This window comes from Apis mellifera, linkage group LG12 (assembly GCF_003254395.2).
Source record: "Apis mellifera strain DH4 linkage group LG12, Amel_HAv3.1, whole genome shotgun sequence".
Taxonomy (NCBI): Eukaryota; Metazoa; Arthropoda; class Insecta; order Hymenoptera; family Apidae; genus Apis; species Apis mellifera.
In genome coordinates, this window is record NC_037649.1 from 1,847,215 (window position 1) to 1,872,048 (window position 24,834).

Genomic DNA, 24,834 nt, shown 5'->3' on the forward strand with positions numbered 1-24,834 from the left:
TAATAATCTTTTATATGTTTCAAAGCATTTTAAAAATATCAATAATATTTTTAAATTTTTATGAACTTTTGCGATGAATATATTTGTAATTAATATATAATATATAATATATAATCTAATAATAATAATAATAATATTAAAAATATAATATAATACAAATAATACATTATGCTAATATTTATTGTTACCAATATTAATTCACAATCATTTGATATTTAAATATTCAAATCCTCATGAAATTTATCTCTTAAGGAAACTATTTTCAAGTAATAAAACATTCGAATTTTTAATTTTGTAATTTTTAAAAAAATAAAAAAACAATACATTCATATATATTTAGTTTTTTTAATCAAATTGTAAAATATTTGTGAATGTAAGAAATTTTCTTTATACAGTTTTGATTCACGAATTAAAATTGAATCATCAATTGAATATATAAACAAGTTTACTAAAATACGTGTCACAAACATAAAAAAAAATCTATAAAGACAAACAAATAATTGCAAGAAATAACGTATTTATATGCATGCATTGAAAAATAAAATTAGATACGAAATTGAAATTAAATTGAAACAATTTGATAAATTAGATTTAATAATTCCAATATTTTTTTTTTAACATAACCACTAAAAAGAAGAAACACTTTCATCCATCCAAACGATCCCAATTCCCACGAGCACAACGTCTCGGAACGTCTTTAAAAGATACCTCGAATCCATCGGAAGAAAATCACGTGCAACGATGCGGAAGCGTGATATAAATCCTCGAAAGTACGGTGAAATTCGAACGTATACGGACTTCTGGTGGCATCTTGCTGCGTAAATATCTCGAAGGCACGAGAGGCGCCTCGATCGCGTTCGAATAAAAATGGCCGATACCCAGGCAGATCTCGGATTGTATCTCAACCGTTTTGCCAAACGGGTGGTGGCAACGTTGCGTCGCATGTGATTTGTAACCTCCTGTCATAGTGGTGGAAAAATCGGCAGATGCAACAAATTCGAAAACGTTTGACTGCCATCAATCTCGTGATTTGCGACCTGCATTCTCATTTCTTGTTCTTCCGTTTAAAAGATTTCGAGTATGTTTGATATATTCCCTCTTTTTATTCCGTTTTATCATTAGACAGAAGAATTGTACTTATATAAATCAAAATTAAAATTGTAATATCATTGAACAGTTAATTACATTGTTAAACACGATTTTTGTTTGAGAAAATATATACATTGATTGTTATTATATATTTTTCACTGCTGAATCTGAATTTGAAAAATATTTTATATATAATTCTGATTTAAATCGCTAAAAAATATTAATTTCACAGTTTTTGGTAAACAATACTTGTATAATGATTCTTATGTATCACAAATTAAATTCTTTCTTTATTCATTTTTTTGTAGATATATTAAATACAAGTTAAATTTACGCATTGTGTATTTATGTTTGCATATTGTTATATTAAATTACTTGTAAATAATGAAAAAGTCGGATTACAAATTTAACGAAGAAAAATACTCAAGAATAAAAGATAAATTTCATTATCATTTTACAAGTATAACTGTATTTTTCTATTTGTTGCATAAAAACATTCTGTAAATACACACGAATAAACTAAATATAATGGTTTTCCTTTTTTTTTTTTTTTTTAAGGGAAAAATTTCTCAATTTAGAACACAATGTTTCAAATTCTTTCCCAATTCGCGTTTATCTCGACACGTTAAATCGTCCCAAGTCTGCAGAACTCTTCATTTCCGGCATCGTTCGACAGGAAAACAATCTTCCCTCCCTTCTTCCAGATTTTCTCGTATTCCCTGAAATTCACGACCGACTAATGACCATCGTTATTTCTCCTCTTCGCAAAAATCTTCCATAAATAATACAAATCTCCCATACCAGTGCGTACACCGGTCTCCAAATCTCCTTTCCCCTCTCACAGCTCTCATTAATGAAAATTTCATTCGACAAGTGAATTTCCCGACTCTTGATATTTCGTACCATTTGCGATCCTTCACCTTTCCTCTTCGACCGCCTCGGTAATTCACGAAATAATTCCCGTCTGGCCCGCCATCTTTATTCCTTCGACGTCCAATTCATTTCTAAATACTCCGTTTGAAACAATCGGAGATTTTTGTGCAAAAGAAAATTGCAAAACAAAATGAAATTAAAATATTTTTATTTAAATCTGATTATCTCTTGATGGTATCTTGATTGTTCCTTGATTTATAATTAAATGCTATAATTCTTGTGCTATAATTATATGTAAAATGATTATAGTTCTTATATAGTTCTTATATAGTTTAATATCTTTGTAAGAAAGAATTATCCTATATGGAATTTTTGTTCAATATTCGTAAAGGAAGTTAAAGAATGACAAAGTTGTATATTGTTGAAAATAAATATCTATATTAGAGAAAACTTAAATGTAGATTGTAAGATTGATAAAGAAAATATCTATATAAAAATCATTTTCAATCAATATTTAAGATTATTTTAAGATTATATTTATCAATTTCTCTATTTTTAATGCAAATGAAATATATCAAAAATATATGAATGTTTCAAAAATAGCTAAATAAAATAAGGACAGTTTTTTAAAGTTTCTATTTTAAGATCCAATTTTTAGGTTGCACAGAAAATGAAATAAAAAATAAAACATTTTCATAGATGTGTTATATTAATAAATTTATATTAAAAAATTTCTTCAGTCTTTCAATTTCTATTGAAACATTATTTTTTTGCAAAACTTAACTTTAATCTTTATGGCATAACTTTTTATATTAGACTATTGAATGAATAAACAGTGGATTTCAAGGAGTGGAGCCCTCTTGGAATACGATCTGAAAAGTTATATCAGAAAGTTTACAAATTTAAATAATTGACAAAAGTTTAATAATTTATTCGCTTTCTATTGATCTTTTTTTTATGAAAATAAAATGTTTTAGAAGTTTTTAAAAACTGTTAAAAAGAATCGTTTAAAAATATTTATAAATAATTAGATAGATATAAGTTTAATGATTCAGAATAAATGATTAAGTTTTAGCCTTTAGAATTTGTCACTAAAAAATTTTTATAATTTTTTTCATTTTCATAAAGCAAATCATAAATGAATTTGTTCTTATTTCTTAATCATTTTAATTATTTTAGCAGTGTCAATTTGATAAGGATATTTCAAATAATAAAATAATTAAATTCTTATTTATTATAAAATGTTTAGTTATGTAATATTTTAAGGAACAAACAAAAATCAAAATACATTTAACACATTTTTGAATCAATAAAAAGTAAATAATTTTAAATAATTTTCATTGTCTTATTTTTAAAAAGTAACTAAAAAGTTAAAATGAAAATATCTTAACGTTGATTTCCCATAACATGAATCATATGTGTTCATAAAGAAACCGGAAGTGTTCTATTTTAAAATTTTGAATCAAACTATTGTCAAATACAGTTTATTGATTGTGCCAAATTCCACGTGTCTCTTTTGCCTCTCGCTTGTTTCTGCCTTTTTTTTTTCACGCGTAAATCAACATTGTTTTTTTTTTTTCATTACAAAATTGTTGTTAGAATTTTGTTGTAGAATTTTTTTGAACATCGAAAATTTCTTTTTTTTTTTTTTTTGCCCAATCAATATTTCGTTTAATTAAATAAAATATATAGAACGTTAATATTTTCTAACATTGAAAGATCAATTCTAAATATCAAAATAAAAATGTATTGTAGAGTACAATGAGATGTACATGAGTTGGTTACAAAAGTATCCAGTTACATTAGGATATAAGATATTAAAAATAATTAAAAATAAAAAATAAAATTCAACAAACTATTTTATGAAAAATAGTGAAATGTACAGTTGGTTACAAAAGTATCCAGCTACATCAGGATATAAGATACATTTAAAAATGTGAAAAATCAACAAACCATTTTATGAATAATATTGCAAACATGCAATATTATAATTTTTAATTTTCTATTTATCATTAACGTTAAAAATTTTCAGAAAATGATGTACTTGTACTTTTCATTCAAAAACGAATAAAATAAAATAAAATAAAATAAATAAAAATGTTTAATTTTTAATTTTTATTCAAAGGACATAGATGATTCTTCAACGTATAGTAATTTTAATAATTACATGTTAAGAGAGACGAAATATATTTATGTATATATATTCCTTTATATCGTGTCTTGGAAAATTTCCTCAACAAAGAATTCTCGTCTCAACAAAGGGCAGACTTGCGGAAATTTTTCGTGAACGATAGGAAGAGTCGTCAGATTAAACACACACCCGATGTTTTTTCAACGAATTGAAATTCGTTAGTCGAGGTTCACGGTGTTTCACGTTTATTGTCGATCGAATTTCCACCCTTTCCTCTTCTTTTCATCCTCACAGCCCGGTTGGATTATCGAAAACGCGAGAGAAAACTCGATAACTTCGATTTCCTGTTCGATTTAAAACGAATCGTGTTCCTCTCCCGCGAAATTTCCTATTTAATTTCGTATTGACACTTTCCCCAAACTGTTGTTGTCTTTTTGTTCTTTGTTTGTTCTTACTATTGCTTCTTTCTTTCTTTCTTTTTTTCTTTTTTTTTTTTTTTTTTATTGAATCAGAAAAGAGAAACGAGTTGTCGAAAAAGTAAAGCAAACAGAGAAAACAGATGCTTTTCAGGAGAAGAATAATTGGCAGTGAAAATTTGTCAGTGGAATGTGCATTTGTATCTTCTTTTCTTTCTCTTGATTGTAAATTTTATGAGAAGAATGTTTCACCTTTTTGATGAAAATAGAAATACAAAATTGAGCAAAAGAAAAGTAATTTTCTTTATATGACTTATTATCTGTGAAAATTAAATTTTCTAATATAATTAATCCATTTTGGATATATGAAAAGATTTTGTGAGATTTTCTACTGTTGTTATCTAATTGTAATTAAATTCAACAAATATATTACTTGACTTAATCAATTAAAAATAATTATTCTAAATAAATGGTATATGTACTCTTATATATCTTGAAAGAAAACAATAAAAAGAAATTTAATAGAAATGTATCACAATCATCAAATAAAGATCTCATTTCATTTGATTTTTACTTTTTACATACACTTTTTACTGTTTTAATTGTTTATTAAATTATCGATATTTAATAGATTTAATAGATTTTATTACATAATTTCACACAATATTTTTATAAATAAAAAGAATGAATATAATTTTAAATATTTTCGTTATTAAAAAGATATCTACTCGAACAATATGTTGTTCTTAACAAGGATGAGATATCTCGTAAATCTTTTCCAATTGAATAAAAGATTTGAATAAAAGTTATATTCGTAAAATATCTCATTTATAGAATCTCTTAAACGATATCTTTGCGTCATCAGGTATCTTGTCCTTGGCAATAAAAGAAGTTGAGTTCAAATATTGCAATTTATTGAATAAATAAAATGTTCAATCATGAAAAGAATAAATGAAATATTAATACTGATAAGTGGGAAAATATCTTATATATATATGCAATATTTAAAATTTAAATTAAATACACAAGAGATAAAAGAAAGTTAAAATTGGAAAAAATTCAATTTAAATTGAAATTTATTATGTTAATTAAAAAGTCAATTTTTAAAAAAATTTCGTTTTTATATAAAATATATATATATTTCAATAATTAATATTAATTTTTAATATAATTCTTTTCAATAATAATATTAATTTTCTCTTTACTTTTTGCAGATATTTATATCATAAAAGAAGAAGATCGAGTAATAAGTGGTGAGTCTTTAGTGAAATTCTATTTTATCATTCTGCTTCTTTCATTTTGCACGAGAAAATTTGTATAAACATTCCTTTTTTTTTTTTTTATAAAATTTATATACTTTCTTTTTCACGAAACTTTTTAAACTTCTTCTAAAATAAATCGAAAGAATTTTAAAATGAAAATGTCATGCAGAAGATTCTGTTCTTAATATTAAAATTATACTTCTCTTGAAGATTGTGGATCGTGAAAATGAGAAAGTAAAATTTTTGAACAATTGTGAAATTATAATGAGTGTCGAATTGTTTAATTATTTTTATTACTCTTAATGAATTGATTAAAGCAGCAAACTTAATAATTTGTATTCAATTTAAAACTTGAATTAATTAAAAGATTTAATAAAAAGTTAAAAATTATTTTTAAACACAAAATTATATTAAATTGTTTAAACGTTATTTTAAAAATTTAATTCAATTTAATAAGAAAAATTGTTAATTTTCTTTCCAACAAATTTTTTCTCTTTTCAATTAAAAATATTATTAAAATATTATATCCTTTTATATTTTCAAACTTTGTAGTAAAAAAAAATATCTAATTCTTTAACTCTGATTAAAAGAATGTGATAAATTATTAATATTAATAATTATTACTTATATATTACATTGTTTAATATTTTTTTATTATTGCTTTTGCTATACACAGTCATTATTATATTAACAATTTTCCTTTTTTTACCAAATTATTCATTTTATTTTCATTATAAACCATAATTTTTTGTAAAAGCTTGTGACAAATGATTTTTTGCACTTCAATTAGACTTTGAAAATGATTTTACTAATAGTAAATATAATGCATCAAATATATGGACATTAACAGGGAAAATTATTTTATCAATATTCAAATTTTTTCAAAAATAGAGATCTTTTTAATATTGAAATTTAATTTTACTCATAATGGAAAATTTCATCATTTGCATCATTCTGAAATGAAAAATTTTCTCATATGTTATATAACACATTATATAAAAAAATATATAATAATCCTGATTAATCAGGATTAAGGAAATTTATTCATTATTAAATGGATATTAAATATTGTATCTAAAATGAAAATTTTGTCATGCATAATACGCGATAAAAAAGTTCAATCATTTTGATTATAACCATAAAAAAAAAAAGGTTTTGGAAGGGCGTTAAATTTTCACCAAATATATTAATTCTTAATAAAGATTAAGCTTTTTTATCTTTTGATTCGTAAAAATAAAAAATATTTGGCAATTGATAAAATCGAAAGAAACATCTCGAAAACTTGGAATAAAGTTGGATGATATCGTTTATTAAAAGGAATTAATCTTCCAGAAATTACAGAAAAATTCAATTTTCTCCCCATTAAAGAGATCGCCGCGAATTACGAAAGAATTCGATATGGTATGGATTAAACAAACGTTCTGGAAATGTTCTGCAAGAAAATTCGATTCTCGTAGAATTAAATAAACTTTCTTCTGAAATAAAAAAAAAATATTATTTGAATGGAACGAAAAATTGATTAATGTTTTAATGTCTGGAAACTTTTTGAGTTTTTTGAAGATTTTTTGAACGAAAGAAAATGATATAATTATTATTTAATTATTTATGCATATCGTAATTTATAATAAATTATTAATAATATAAAATAATATTAAATATTAATAATATTATTAAATATTAATTAAAAAAAATTATTATAAATTTAATAATAAATATTAAATATTAATAATATAAAATAATTATATATAATTTGATATTAGATGATATTTAATAAAAGTCATATTATATGTTTATATTAATTAAATATTATTTAATGCCTGTCGTATTGCTAATTTGTTTTTGTTATTGATCCGCATGAATTTAAAAATTCCAATTTTGTTTCAAAATATATTCGTGAACATATTTATTTTTATTTTATTGTACTCGTAGTTTATCAAAAAAAAAAATTATTTTTAAATAAATATTAAATTTTAATAAATATTTTACAAAAACAAATTTGAAGTTAAGAGGTTAATTCAAATTCAGAATTTAATGAAAGCTAATAGAAATGCATTTTTTTTTTTAAAATTCAAGAGATATATTTATCTATAAAATTTTATTACTTTTTAATCCTATGAATAAAGATGCAAAAATTTAATATAGATTAATAAAAAAAATAATCATTTTAAATAAAATTTTAATTTTAAACATTATAACAATATCATAGAATTGTAAAATAAAATTAAATAAAATCAAAATTATTTTTTTAAAAGTATCACATAGTAGATTATTTATAAAATATATATTTTATTTTATAATAAAATAACCATATTAATATGTAAAAATTTATAATTTAAATTTTTTTTTTTGTAAATATTCATTTTCTTTTAAATTCCCATCATCTATTTTTAATATATTTTTTGCTACAATTTTAAAATAATAAAATATTTAATGTACACGATTTCTTATTTTATATGCACTTTATATGTATTAATAACATATTTCTTTATAACAAATATAAATATTTTTATTTTTCAATTTTTTATATTTTAGTTAACTCCTCGAATACATTTAACGAGTTAAACTTGCCATGCATCTCTTTCTCTTCTTTATCATAATTTAGTAGCGATCAGTCTAATCAATTAAAATAATATTTAATAAATTTAAATTGTAGATACGTATTTATTCACTTTAACATTAATTTTAATTAGATTATTATTATTAATTAATGATCAGTATCATTGCATTTGTTTAAATACTTTGAAAAAATCATTGCTAAATTATTTACTTTTATTTCTTGAATTATTTTATTGTTTGCAATATATAATATAAAAAATACTTCGATTTAAAACGATTTAAAATCTGACATATCATTCATTTTATAGAAGTAAATAAATTATTTACGTGAAATTTATCGATTTCCTTTCAAATACAATGTATATATCGGCACGTACAAAAAGATTAAATGTACACGTGGAAAATTCCTTCAAATTAAATTTTTACCCAAGGGATTAAGCACAACTTTAACATCGAATGATAAAACAGAAAACTCGATTCGAAATTGGGTTATCATGAGATCGATATCGAGTGAAGCGCTTATTAACACTCTCAGGCACGTAATGCTTTGCCAGTCAAATATTATAGACGCGTGTAGTTGGTAATAAAGAGCGAGCTGCGTTTATTTGACCAAGGTTCTATGCCTTCTAAAAATCGTCGATAACATCGACGATTAATATAGAACAGGATTATTTGATATTTTCTCAATTGAAACATCCAATTGCTATCTAATTAATTCTAGTTTATTGAACATCCATAATTCATGAATTATGCTGTTCGTAATTCGAGGAAATATCGAAGAATCAAAGATATTTTTGCGTGAAAATAATTTGAATAGACTGTAAATTTTTGTAATTACTTGAATGGAAAATTTGTATCCAGTTACTATACTTTTTTAAGTTACTTTTTTACAGTTTTAAGTTATTAAAATTTTTAATATTTTTTTTTTTAACGTTGAAATAAACTGTAACTTTCTATATATTTTTTTTCTATTTTTTAATATAAAATAATATAAAATTTGTAATATAAAATAATTTAAAATTAAATAATTTAATACTTTTAATAAATTTTTTATAAATAACAATTTTAATCTATAGAATTATAATTTATGAATCTATATATTATTATATGTTTCAAAAGATGAAAAAGTAAATATTGTGTTTTTTTAAGGAATACTGTATTCTATAGCAGATAACGCGTCTCATATATCATTTGCTTATCACAAAATAAGATTATGTATTTAAAAACGAGTTACAGAACATAATAACTGATTCGTTACAAAAAATTTAATAATTTACAATGCAACACTACAATAAAATTTTAGAAAATGATTCCATCATTAAAAAAATAAATAGATAAAAATATTAAATTTTGATAAGATAATTCACCAGATTTTAATGTAATAAAATTAACACATGAATAATGAAAAAAAAGCTACAGATATAAAATATATAGATATACAAGAAATTAAATGACTAAATTTATATTATATATTAATAAAGTCGAGTTTAAGTAAAGATATAAAATTGATTTATTAAAAGTCATAAATGTTATGAGTGTTCAAAAAATTTCTATTAATCATTTTAGCAATAATAATAAATGTTAAAAATTTCTTTCTTGTATAAGAATCCAATTTTTCATTTATCTAACTAATTTGAACTTTTTTTAATAATATTTCTTGAAATACTAATAATGCACAATTGATTCGTCATCAATGAAAATTATTTGTCTTTTTATATTTGTCTTTTTATATCCATGATTTTGTGTAATAAATCTTGAAGAGAATTTCTCAGATTTCTTGAACATAAATTTACATGAATTTTCTTTTACTTACTTAATCTTATTAATAAGTATATAGTTTGGTCTGTGATAATATGTGACTCCATCGAATGACATTGTACTAATATCAAAGGTGCTGCCATTTTGTATATATACAAAGTGTTCCTTTATGATACATTCTTTGAAGCATCGATTATAAAGGTCAAAAATTCCTATACAAAAATATTGTGTAAGTGAATCTTATTTATTAAATTATAAACAATTATAAGCAAATGAAATTTGCATTAGATAAAGCGAGATGGAAATAGAATAGAATGACAGTATAATAGAGACAGAGCTGTTGCACAAATTCACAATTTAATGGCGTTAAAATTTATCATGTGAAAAAATGAGTGCACTAATTGATACAAATACTCTGATTTAAACTCTCAGCCTTTGATTATCTTCCTCCTTTCAAGAAATGGAAAAAAATATTCATTACCAGAATTAATAAGAGAAGGAAAAGTGAGAAATAATCCAATCCTCCAATCCTTTTTCTTTCTAACACTCGATTTTCAACGAATCGAACCTGAATCGTTTATTATTACGCGTCTTACAAACAAGTGAAGCTTTCTAAGTGAACTCGTCGAAGTAATTAGATCTCGGGAAACAATGAGCCAGTCTTCTTGAAATTCTTCGGTGTAATTCTACAGATTCTGTTTAAAGGGAAGTTCAAATGTTACGTAACTGAAGATAATGTCTCGAACAACTGCAAGTTGTCTCTGAATCGATTTACAGGAGCGTACGTGTTGGTGTATTGTGTAACGTAGCTAGTTAAAGTTGAAACAAAAATATTTGCGCATATCCGGAAGCAGTTTTCATTTCAAACTATATATATATATATATATAGGAAACTGGAAGAATAAAGATGGAAGAAATGTTCTTTAAAGCTCCATTTTCATGTAAATATTTTTTTTTTTCGTTAAAGAAATACGAAATACGACGTGGAAAAATCCGTGATTACATTATTTTTATCCAAAACACGAATGTAAAACATTTGAGTACGTTTCTTATGTTATAGAAAAAGAATTTGCAAAAGAAATCTTACATTTTTCTTTTTTTTTTTAGTATTAATTTCTCTTTCATAATCTAATATTAAATATCAACTGGATACAATTTTATCCCAATGTTTTCTCTGTTTGTTATGATATATTAGATAAAAGAATGATTATATAAATATTATATCGTGCTACAATTATAAATAACTAACGATATTTATGAGTATCTATTTAAGAAAACGAAATCTAGGAGATCTAGGAAAAATTTTTCTTAAAAATTCATTCAGTTTTTTCGATTAATCAATTTTCTCAAATGATAATTCTTTCTATCTCAAGCAATTAAACTTCAACAAATGGAATTTACTTTGCATCTCGAGAAAAAAGCGAGAAAACTCCCTTTCTACAGTTGCAACAATAACAATAAACAATAGACCTTGCACAAAGGCAAAAATAACCCCAATCTTCCGAATACATCCCCAAACCATAGCCCGAAATCTTTGTCAAGGCAATCATCATCCTGTTGCTCTTTTCAACGATTTCAAGAAATTCCGATCCTTTCCATTCGATTAATTCGATTCAAAGCGAGGTGTCTCTAAAAACTCGAGCAACCTCCACCTTTCCATAACGTTGAATCCATAAACGACGAAGAATAAACAGACTCGCTCCTCGTTTCCCTCCTCGTTTTAATTAAAGCCCGTGGCCCCCTCCGTCACAATGGTGTCTTTCGTGCAGAGAGAGGCGAGGGGGAGAGAAAAAGAGAGAGAGAGAGAGATCGACTGCGACTGTCCAAAGACGAAGAAGAGAAGATTCAGTGGCTCGAGGACGGCTAATTATCTAATCGACCTCTTCCGTGGACAATATCACGACTACTTGGTTCCTTCCTTCCTTCGTAAACTTCCGTCATCGGAGCCGAGCAGAGCCGAGTCGAGCCGAGTCGAGCCGAACCGAGCCGAACCGAGCCGAATCGAGGGCAAATAAAAATGTTAATTGCCGAGGATTCGCCACTGCTGCCTCCTTTCATTCCACAACCGAATCCAGCGGTTTCCCACGAGTTCTTTGTACACAACGTTGAGTTACGTTGTGAAAGAAGGGATGATATTGATACAGAGAGATTTCTGAGTCTTCTCTCTCTCTCTCTTTTTGTTTTCTTTTTTGTAAAGATTGTATGATATATAATGTGATTCAATGGGAGACAGTTTCGAAGAAAGTAAGAAGAATGCGAACGTTGATGTAGAATAAAGATTTCGATCGAGATTCGTTTGTTAACCGTGTCTCTTATCTCATTATGTGTCATTTCTCTATTCCTTGCAGAATGGTTTCTCTACTGCGTGATGATTCATGGTGAGTGAGTCATGGTGACTTTTGATAAAAGTTAAAGTTTCCGTTCGAAATTTTATTTCCTTTTTTTCTTTTTTTTTTTTTTTTTCGTTGATTTTTGTTTTAAAAAATTGATTACGTATGACGAATATTATAAAGATTTCATTGTATTTGATGTTTAGGATCAATCCAAGAGTGAAATTTAATATAAAGAAAAATAAATAAATATATGAATTCTTTATATAGAATAATGAATTACAGTTTTTCTCTTGTGTACAATTTATTGGAGTGTAATGAAAGAATTAAATTTGTACCACTTTTCTTGGATAATTAAAAGAAGGATATTTAATATAATACATTTCTAATATAGTGTCATGTGAAGTAAGTATTAAATTTATACTGAATTAATAACTTAGACATTAATCAACAAGAGAGAGAGAAGTCTAAACATTTTATAAATGCATGGATCAATTTAATTGATCAATTTAATTGATCATTTAATTCTCTTTTCTTTTTTTATTTTTTCATTTTATAAGAAATTGTATTCACATATATAACTTCTTATGCAAAAAGAAGAATTAGAAACGATAAATAAAAAATTATTTTTCTTCTCACTTTATGCAAATACAGGTAATAATAATGAAATTATAAAATAGATAGAATCTATTATTGGAATAGAATCCTTCTTCTTCGATGATTTACAATTAGAAAATAAATAATCGGAAGAGAAGAGAGAGAGAGAGAAAAAAACCTGTTTCAATATTGATAAAACGATTGATCGTAAACAATCTGCGGATAAATTTTGCAAATCTGACGAGATATCAGCGTTGATATTCATTGTTATTGGATGAATAATCCGATGCAAAGCTTTGCAACCATTTGCATTTAGCGAAGCAACGAGCAATTGTATGCAAGCCATCGCGTAATCATATGGCGAACTGTCAACGTGCATAAATTGAAAATTCATAGTTTCCAAGTTTCCTATCTATTTCTCGAACTTTGTTAAATTCGCCGGATAATCGACATTTTAGTTATCACATTAACAGTTGTTAATTGCGAAATTAAAATACATTTATGACACATTAATTCGAATTCAATGATACAGATAAAATCGAACAACAAAATATAAAAAAAAAAAACTTATATTTATTCATAATGAAAAATACGTAAACTTAATGTAATGACTTAGGCTATATATCAAACTATAATAAAAATATCCATCAAGATTCTACATAAATCTAATTTAACATATCAAATACTAAAGTAATAAGAGTTCAAGAATTTAAAAAAATATATTATTAAAAAATAATATTAATAATATTAATAATATTAATAAATTTGAAAATATAATAATATTAAATAATATTAATAATTAATAAAAAATATATATATTAGAAATAGTAACAATAGTATATCAATTGAATTACTGAATAATATTCGTTTTACAAAAATTCTTTCTGTTATTCGAAATTGGATTCGCTTATTCAAGAGTTTTGACTTCTATCGATTCAACTTGAACAAAGAAAATAAAAAAAGTAAAGAATTGGTGTCGAGTTTCATGTTCGAAAATTGGAATGGCGATCTGATTCACACACTGAAATGCATGAAAATTCAAATTCCAAAACGGATATTAAAAGTGAAAGCTTATGATTCTTGAAGTTTTAACAAATTTTTCGAAATTCGGTTTCGTTAACGAGTTATCAAGGAAAAATATTAACCAATCACGGAGCTCGTTAATTTGTCGCGTCACAATCCGTGATTATATGGTTTTAATAACTCGTTAATATAAAGAAAACAGTTTATTAAAATCGTTTCAAAAATTATTATTCGATACATATATTCATCTAAATTTATAAAAAAAAAAAAAACAGTCGTATTAAAGCAACAGCGATGATAGAAAAATGATAGAAATTGTAAGGAAGGAAGGAACACGTGACCTGAAAAAATATCTCATTATATGGTCATTAAATCTTTAAAGTAAAAATGTAAAAGAAATAATAATAATCGTAAAAATAATTAAATTATTCTCATTTTCCGTAATCATCAAAGAACCGATTGAAGGAACCGTATGTGAACATTAAAGCAAAGTGAAATAAGACACAATAAAGAAAATAAGAATTCAAATGAAATAATATTAACAATAAGGATGAAAGGATATCCAATAAAGTGCATTGGGTTGAAAGAATTTGTTGCATAATTATTAAATCATAAAAATAGAATAATAACAACAGCGATAATAGTAATAATAATAAGATATGCAAAAAGTTCATATAAATTATGAATTTCAAATGAGATAACACAGTTCAAAATATAATATTCTGCTTGTCTGTCACGAAGTTATCTCCATCAATTTATTCCTGAAACTAGAATTCCAACTCTGAAACAAACATATAGAAATTTAAAATATATAAAAACATAGAAAAAAAAAAAAATCAAAAAAGAAATCATTTATTATTCAGAACACATAGTCAATTATTCTACAAATGATTAATTCTTTCTATATTGTACCAAAATTATTTAAGAAAAGATAGAATTAATATAAATCAAAGAAATATCAAAAATTGTGTAATAGAAATGATAAATAAATTCTCTATATAAAAATTGTAAAATCTAATTGTAATTAATTCAGTAAGGGTATTGTATGAAAGAATTGTCACAATTTTTACATCTTGTTTTAAAAAGATTGATTGTATTTCCACATCTTGTAACAGTTAATCGAAAACTATTATTATTGTATAATCTGTATTAATTAAAAAAACATGAAATTATTCAAATGAAATTTAAAAAGAAAGAAATAAAAGTACAAAAAAAAATTATAATTGTTAATAATATATCTTGTATAATAACAAATAATTTTTTCTAAAAAATTAGCACATACACTGACATTTTCACATTAATTAAATAATTCACGTATATCTCATAAATTTATTATTACTTAATTTATCAATTCTATTTTTATTTCAATGAACATTCAGATTCGTAAAATACTTTGTTCATCCAAGCATCATACGAACAATATTGCACTAATCTAACAACACTTTATTCATAGCTGCAAACTAATTATGACAAATTCAAATTAATTCAAAGTTTAACGTAAAAATGATGTAATAAAATATAAATAAAGTAACGATAAAAAAGCTATCAATCTTTCACGCACACACGTTCAAATTCACGTTCCAAAAGTTCTAAAGAAACTCGATTCTCTCATAACGATCTCCTCTCTTCTCTCAATTTCTCAACCCCGATGATAAACTCACCACGATAAAATAATACCGAATGCTCATTCATGTCGAAGCCAACCAGTTCTTCCCCGATTCAAATTATCCACGATGTTCAGGCCAACCAGTTCTTCGATTCAAATTGCTCAAAACGATAGAGAGACGAGGTCTCATCTACGGCGAAAGGTCGTCTCCGCACTCGAGACGATCCCTCAACGTTACAAAACTCGTTCTCCATATCCCGATTCCTCTCTCCCTTCTTCTTCTTCTTTTTTTTTTTTCGAGGGTTGCCGCGTGTAATCAGCCGAAATTCCGCGCCGTGAATCAATACTCGACGCCCTAACCCACCCTCCAATGCACCCTTCCCTCGCCACCGGTCCTTTCGATTTCCGAAACTTCCGCCTCATCGTCTTCGAGGCGTTATTACCCGGCAGCCGCGGGCATTTTCATTTCCTAGCCCCCGAAATTTTCCATTTTCATCGACGACCTCGTCTCGGTGGGAATCGCGATGGGGGAGGAGGACTCTCCACCCTGTTTCCGGAGGGATTAGAATTAGTGAGGTGGATCTGGTTTGAATTTCGCGGGAATTGTGATCGAATGATAATCCGGTAATATTGTAGAGGAGATGGATGTTTAACGCTTTCAACGCGATTGGATGTGTTTGTGTTTCCAGTTAATGGTATTGGATAAATATTTCGATGTTATTGAGAGTATTTTTTAATACACTTTAACACTATTAGGTTAGATACAAATTCAATACTGTTCGTATCTCATATTATTTTGACAATTGTTTTTAAATTTAATTTCGAGGGAATCGTAATCGAATTATTGCTGTTTGTACTTTTAAACATTTTTTTCAAGTTCAATTTTATCATAAATTTCATAAAATATATGTATTTCTATCGTTTGTGATTTCTTAGGTTATATAGGTTATGTAGGATATAAGATTGTATAGTCGGTAAGGTAGAATATATTATTTATCTTAGTGACACTACTTCTAAAGACTATTAATGAATAAAATATTGTCAAAACTATACAATTTGTGATACATAAATACAGTACTGTAATATTGAAATGTATTTGTATATCTATGTGAAATGTATTTTACATTACTTATAAATATAGTTATTATATTTTAAATCGAAAATGCTTCAATAGCAATGAATGAGTTAAGAACAAGATACGTGTTTTTGGTACATAATATACGAAAATTTTCGTATGTTATTTTACAAGGATATTAATTTAGAAATTAATTTTAATGAAAGTTTATATGCATATAGAGTATTCTTGATTATGCATATATAAAGTAAATTTTTTATCGATAAAAAATTTATTTGAGTAAATTAGGTTTAATTATATTAATATTTTGTCAATTAAGAATATTTCTATCTATTTATATTCTTATGTACAATTATTTATATACAAAATTTCATAATGAATTTGTACAGTTATTTAGAGAACGTTAATAAGAACGTTATTTATTTAATGTAAAAATAAACAATTTCTCTAAATTAATGACATTTATGTTAATTATATTGAAAAATTATTAGTTTATCAGATATTCTAATATAAAGTTCATAAAACTTACTATATAAAAATAAATAATATTATTCTTTTTATTCTATCTTATTTTTTTAAACATGTAATAATAATTTGTAAATACATTTTACAAACTTCAAGTTAAAATATTTTTTCTTATTTTCTGATCAATTCAATGTAAATAATATAAACGAATTATTTTTAAAACTTTAGAATCAAATAATTTTTTTTTACGATAATCTCAACTGATTAAAAAATACAAACATTGTTCATCGAACATTTTTATACGAAGAAAGCAAACATCCAAAAAGGCCAAAGAAAATTTTTAATCGAAAAAAAAAGCTAAGTCTCGGTCGATAAAGGAAACCTTTTTCAGAAGGACATTAACAAATACTATCTCACTCTCGAAGTCGACCAATAATCCGACCAGATCTCCATACAGCTGTTAGCTCCATCTGACCGACTGTGCCTGTCCATTCCAAGTCGAAGAAAGCTGGCTGGCAGAATGTCGGCAAAAGGGTCGAAAAAGATTCGAAGTTCTTGAAAGAATATGAACTGGTTTTCATTTGAATATCGAGGATGGATCTGTACCAGATGATGCCATACACTGTATTCTTTTGTGTATTGTTCTATTGTAGCAGTTAAGCTTCAATTGTGATACACATACATTTTAAATGTGAAATTTGTATTATAATGAGTATGTGAAGAAATGTGAGGAGATATGTGTTATTTGTATAGAAGTATGATCTAAGATGATATAAACAAATATTTTATAAGAGAAAATAATTGTAAATGTTTCGTTATGATATTTTATTCTAATTTACATTGTGATACAAAAGAACGTATAAAAAAAATAAAAAGATAGATAAATCTGTTGTATAATTATAATTTATAAATTAATAAAAAAAATTCCTTAGATTAAAAAAAAATAAATATAATAAAAGAAATTATATGATTTATTATCAACTAAATTATAAATAGAGAATAATATAAATTGTTTTCTGCAAAACTACTAAAATTTATCGATTTTTACTTATTATTATATATGAAATTTTACATGTTAAATAGTTTAAAAAGACTAATATTTTAAATTATGAAATATTATAAGAATGAATTTAATTGTAATATATTATCTTTCCTATATTGTATATTGTATATTAAGTTTAACATAAGATATTATAAAAAAATTGAAGATTTATATGAAGTAATAATAATAATAATATTTTTTAATTTATGATTATTTTGTTCCAACTTTTGTTTTAAATGCAAAATTTTATTTTCTAAAATAAAATAAAATGATATTAGCTTCGAAAATATAGTATCGTCAACACTTTAATAAATTATCTATGATTATTAATAATATCTCAATTTAAAATTATTTGTTTACACATTCCAGTTTGAATATTTATTCTATATTTACTTTATTTATAACTTTATTTACTTACTTTCTATATTTACTATACATCATGTATATCTTTTCTATTTAAACTTGAATTACTGTATATTTAATGATGGTTAATAACTTAATTAAATTATTGGAAAACACTATAAATTTTTATTTATATTTATGTTTAAAAATATCTGAATAAAAAAACAAATCGAATGGTTAATTTTGCAATGAAATTATATTATTCAAATAATTTGATTTTCATAAAACAGAATTTACAATATAATAAAAAATAACAAAATTTAATTAAAAATATTTTAAAATTGATTTTCATAAATTGCAAAAATTATCTCTTAATTATTACAGTGAAATTAAAATACTATTAAATGTGTGATGAAATTTTAAAATACAAAGGTAATAAAAAATAAAAGATTTCAGATTAATTAAAATTTATTGAAATATAAAAAAATATTTTCAAAATTAAATATATTTAATTCAAAGCAAAATTGTAAAACTGTATTTTGAGATGAGAACTCTAATTTAAAAATTTTAAATTAATAGTCAAGAATTAAAGAAAATCAAAAATTATATAAATTACATAAAATAGAGTATATTTCATAATTTTATTTAATTTGATTATTTGATTAATTATATTAATTCTATTATTTTGATTAATAGAGAGTTCTCATGTCACATGACTAAACAAAAGGAAGAAAGAAAGAATATACAATCGTTATCAACCTTTAAAATCTAAACATCTCTACATTGTTCTTCAAAAAATAATATCCAATTTTTCTTAATTCCTATTCTATCTAAAACAATCTTATCTTAAAAACAATATTCAATTTTCTTGTTCTTTGTTCAAAAACAGGACGAGAACAATAATACTTCATATGCATTATTAACCTCTTTGTATCACAGTATTCGCCTAACAAATTTCTCAATCCGCCACGTTACATGGCTACTGAGAACAATATCCATCAACCGAGGACTTAGAAAGCTAACTTCAGAGGAGTTGGAGGAACTCAACTTGAAGGAAGTTTTAATACAACCATTTAACCGCAGAAACGTCTTATTCTCTTCTGAGATATACCATCTGGTAATATTCTATTTTGGTCATTGTGAAACACTATTAATTAATTTATTGTAAAATCACGTATGTCTTTTGACCAAATTTAATAGCAAATTCTCTAAAAATGGTTATATCTATAGTTGAATTGATAAATAAACAATTTTAATTCTTTTGTTGAAAAATAGACTACGAATGATGAACATGACTAAGAAATGACATTCAGAAATTTGTTTTATTCGAATATTCATCTTATATTTTGAATATTTTTTATCTTTTTACATATCGCGTTTTCCATATTCAAATTCATAAATAACCAATAAAATTCAATAATCAATATAACTGTACAGATTGTTTATTTTCTAAACAATGATGAAATATCTTCAAGGAAAAAAAATATTTTTAAAAATTGTTTAATAGTAAAAAAATATATTACTTCGGCATCGATAATTTTTCTAAAAATAGATATGCAAATTAATTTGTTAAACGCAATAGTATAATTTTAATGCATTAATCGATACAGCTCATTACAAATAGTAAACCAAGATAAAAAGAATATTACTCAACATATGCATATCTTATAAACTTACTTTTTAATACTTTTTGTTTTGAAAATAACGAGCTGTATCGATTAGTATATCTAAAAATATATATAAAATTCTATTTAAAAAAAAAAAAAACAAATTATCTCCATAAAATTAATCAATATACAATATATCCTAACCTACATGTAACAATTTTTAATAAAAAAACATTCATTCCTGAAATATTTTTGCATTTAGATAAAACAAACACTTTGTACATTCACAAAATAAATAAATAAATAAATAAAAAAAACAATTTTGAAAAATAACTTAAATCAATACTATCTTGAAATAACCTATTAACCTATCAACACACGTTCATTGTTAAGTAAAACTTTTTTATTTTTTTTGCAATTAGCTCAATCTCATTTTATCCTTTTTTCCCTTGCAAACTTGTCTCACTTTCATTCGTTATCGCAACATTCCCCAAGGTTCATTTCCAAGTAAAAATTTCCAACGAATTTTCGCGATCATTGAAATAAATAACCTATACGCGGATAAATTCAAATAAAAACGGAAACGAAAATCGCGGCGTATAAATCCACGGCGTGGTAAACTCTGATTCTACGAAAGGATTAAAAGCGAATCGCTATCCTATCCGCATTATATCCCGGATTTACAAGGTTAATACCGTCGCCGACAGAGAAATCCAGCAGGTAAACTGTACACAATGTTTCGAACGGTTTCCTTGCCCGTTCGTTTATGGTGCACTCCCGATGACTTGGCTGCGAGTAGGAGGGGAGCGGGCGGGGAAGGGGAGAAAGGGGGAAGGGAGGGGGAGGGGAGAACGGTAAACTCCTATTATCAGCGTCATTTAACGGGGAAAATCCCACGTTTACAGTGGCTGGTCGAGGGTCAAAACTTACGTCCACGACGTACAGGGATTTCCTTTTGACCTGGACTTTATCCTGATCTGAACGAAGGGCGATTCGTTTAATTTGTTAGACAGTGCAGTGAAATATTAGGGGAGAGATTGAAGATATAAATAATTGTTTTTTTTTTTTTTTTTTTTACGGTTCACGATGCGTAAAAGAAATTGTGAATTTCGATCTGAATTAATGGATGACTTATTTAATTTGTTAAATGATGAATTAGTGAAAAAATGTTAGGGAAGAAATTGAGATTTCTGATTTTTTTTTTTTTTATGATTTATGATCGTGTTTCTTTGTTTTGTGAGTATGATATTTATGTTTTTATTAGTTTGGAAAAATATATGTATGGAAATTTTAATTCTAGATTTTATATATTTTAATTCTTTTATTTTAATCATGAATATAGATTAATATAAATTGAAGAAGAGGATAGTTTTAAAATCTGGTATGTAATCTCTTTCTGTAACAATTGTGCAATCGTTTAGAATCTTTGATACAAATTTTCCATATAATTGCATATACAATAATACATGATGTGGTTATTAAATATGATAATAAAAAATAAAGAAATAATAATAATAATTAAAAATCAAATACTACAATGAATAAAATAAGAAGAATAGAATAAAATAAGATTTAGAATATAAATATACACAAATAGATAGATTTAAGTGTAAGATCTTCTAAGATATGCAGGATATTAATATATTTATGAGATATCTTTGAAAAATCGACTCTAAAGAAGCGAAGATAAACATAAAAGTTAATATGCAAAAATATCAGTTGAGACTTATCTATTAAGTTATAAGCAGTTAGAGTAAAGTAAGCGAGACGAAGATAGAGTGAAATCGCTCTGTCTCTGTCTGGTAACTTGATAAATAAGCTTCAAGCTGAATTTTTATGTACATCAATTTTTCTGTTAATCTCTAGAATCAATCTTATTCAAAACTTGTTGTTAATAATAATATTAATATTACAATACACACATTAATTTTATTTTATTTATTTCTTAATTCATTAAACATCATTAAATATAGAAGTCTATACAAGCATGCCAAATATTTTATGTTTTTTTTTGAAATACAATAAATAAAATATATTGTAATTAATAACAATCAAATATGTATCTCAAAGTTTTTGCAATGTTCACATAAATTTTCATCAAATATTAATATATTCGTTCCATTAAAATGATAAAATAATTATAAACCATATTATAATCTTTTTTTATATATATATATATAATTAAATAAAATTTTTAATATAGAAAAAATACATAAGATATTTTTTACTTGTACGTTTAAATTAAACGTTTAAAAATTCTTTTTGATATGAACGTGATACAATAACACATTCGAGATCAATAAAAATTGAGAAAGAGAATTCTTAATGGCGGATATTGACTTTCGAAGTAAAAAAAATAATTGTAAAACGATGAAAAATACAACGAAATAAAATGTGTTGTGCATACTGAGAACAATATTTATATTGAACGAGGCAAAGAAAATATGTGAAAAATATTTTTTCATCTTTCACATTTCATGAAAAAGTTCATGAACTGCCATATAATAGAAAACGCATCATAATTGTATCATTGAATGTATTAATATAAAAAAAATTATAAATAAAAATTATTAAACAAAATAAATATTCAAATTGTTGTCAAAGAATAATTATACGTAAATGATATTTAATACAATGTACAGATGTAAAGAAAATATTTATATAAATTATTCATAAGTACATGTTTAAACAAATGTCATTTGGTTAAAGTCGAAGATGTTAAATTTAAAAATTCTGTAAGAAATGTTTATAATTTGACGATACGAATTTATTTATCAATCCATTGTGCTGGAAATGGTGAAAGGAGCTAACAATGTCTAACAATAGACAAAATTTGCAGGCAATTCTAAAAGCTTGCAAGTAAGAAGTCTTCTAACTCTCGTACTACGTTACATCATCCATCTTTTGTCCCCAATTGGACTTTCTTTGCACAAAGAATCCCTTCTCGAGATCGTCCTCGAATTCGAACGAATAAGAATTACAAAACATGAAATTCTAATATACCTGTCAACAAACCTCTATCAATCAAATATTTAGGAATATACATAAATTGAAATGTAAATTTACTTTGATTCGAATTAAATGTATCGTTTTAAAAGGAAAATCTCGACTACTGTTTAATTAAAATATTCCATCTAATACCTTTTGCAAGTTAATTCGTTATATTTATAAAGTTTTATCTTTCTAAATGAAATTGTAAGAACTTTGTAAAGATTTAAATGTAGTCTAATTTATTTATCTTAAGAACAGTGAGTAAAGAAAATGATAAAATTTCTGAAACTTTTTGAGATGCTAAATAGAATATTTTAACTAAGGAAACTAATATAAGTCAATATCTCTTTTCTTAAATAAAAAAATCTCTAAAAACAAAAATTAACATTCATGAATTTTTTTTTAAATCTTTATAACTAGAAAAAGTATATAATTATATAATTAAATATATATGTAACTTTCTTAATACGAGAAGAAACTAATAACATTTAATAAGTAATACATAAAATATTAGAAATAATGTACAAAATGAATAGAATATATATAATAGAGATAATATTGTAATATATGTAAATAATAAAAATAAAATAAATATATTAAAAAATATTAAAAAATTATTAAAAAAATATTAAAAATAATATTAATATATTTATATTAATTTTTTTTTGGAGAATTGATTTTAAAGATTAAAATAAAAATATTGGTTGAAACTTTGAGTTATAATAAGCAATTCATTTAAATTAATATACATATAAAGTTTTCAATATTATATTATATAAAAACGATCAATATATATCAATATAATTATATATTACTCATATGTTGTTAACATCATTGAACATTCACAATAATATCAACAATATAATATATTGATCGTTTGAATCCATAACTTTGCATTAGATAAAATAAAAACGAAGATAAAGGATGACGGCAATGTGACAAAGACATAGTGACCTCACTCTATCTCACTTCGTCTGACGTGAAACTTAAATCATTTATAACTCAATAAATAAGCTTCGACATTTTTGGATACTAACTTTTGTATTTTTTTTTTTTTTTGACCTGCAGACTCGACCTCCAAAGAAATCTTACAAATATATTGTCATCCTATATCATATCCTAAAAATAGTTGAGAAACGCTACATTGAAGGAACGAAAGTAAATAAACGAGCTCTACCTGATATTTTTATATATCAATTTTTGCTCATTTCTTTTGGAAATAAATCTTATATTATCATCCTATACCATATAAAATAAAAAAATAATTGAATAAAATAAAAAAATACCAAAAAATAATTGAGAATTACTGCATTAAAGAAACAAAAATAACTTTATAAATAAATGCCTTTTATTTAATAAGTGACTTTTTATATTTCTTTCCAAAGAAATCCTACGAATGCATTAACATTTTGTATCATAATCATAACTCTCTAAAGAAATTCCATAAATGCATTAACATCTTATATCATATTCCTAAAATAGTTGAGAAACACTGCGTTAACGAAACAAAGATAACTTTATAAATAAGCGTCATTCGACATTTTTTATTTCTCTAGAATCGACTCTTTAAAGAAATCCTATGAATGCATTAACATTTTATATCATATTCCTAAAATAGTTGAGAAACACTGCGTTAAAGAAACAAAGATAACTTTATAAATAAGCGTCATT

At 24.5% G+C, this 24,834-nt stretch overlaps 1 protein-coding gene across 1 annotated transcript in view; it reads left to right on the forward strand.

The window, feature by feature from the left end:
- The window catches only part of LOC408372 (poly(rC)-binding protein 3), a 319,750-nt gene that overhangs the window by 137,926 nt on the left and 156,990 nt on the right, over positions 1-24,834 (forward strand). Inside the window, exon 3 of the mRNA XM_026444321.1 lies at positions 5,724-5,762. The gene's annotated coding sequence lies outside the window, so the exon portion shown is untranslated. The remainder of the gene's footprint in view (positions 1-5,723; positions 5,763-24,834) is intronic.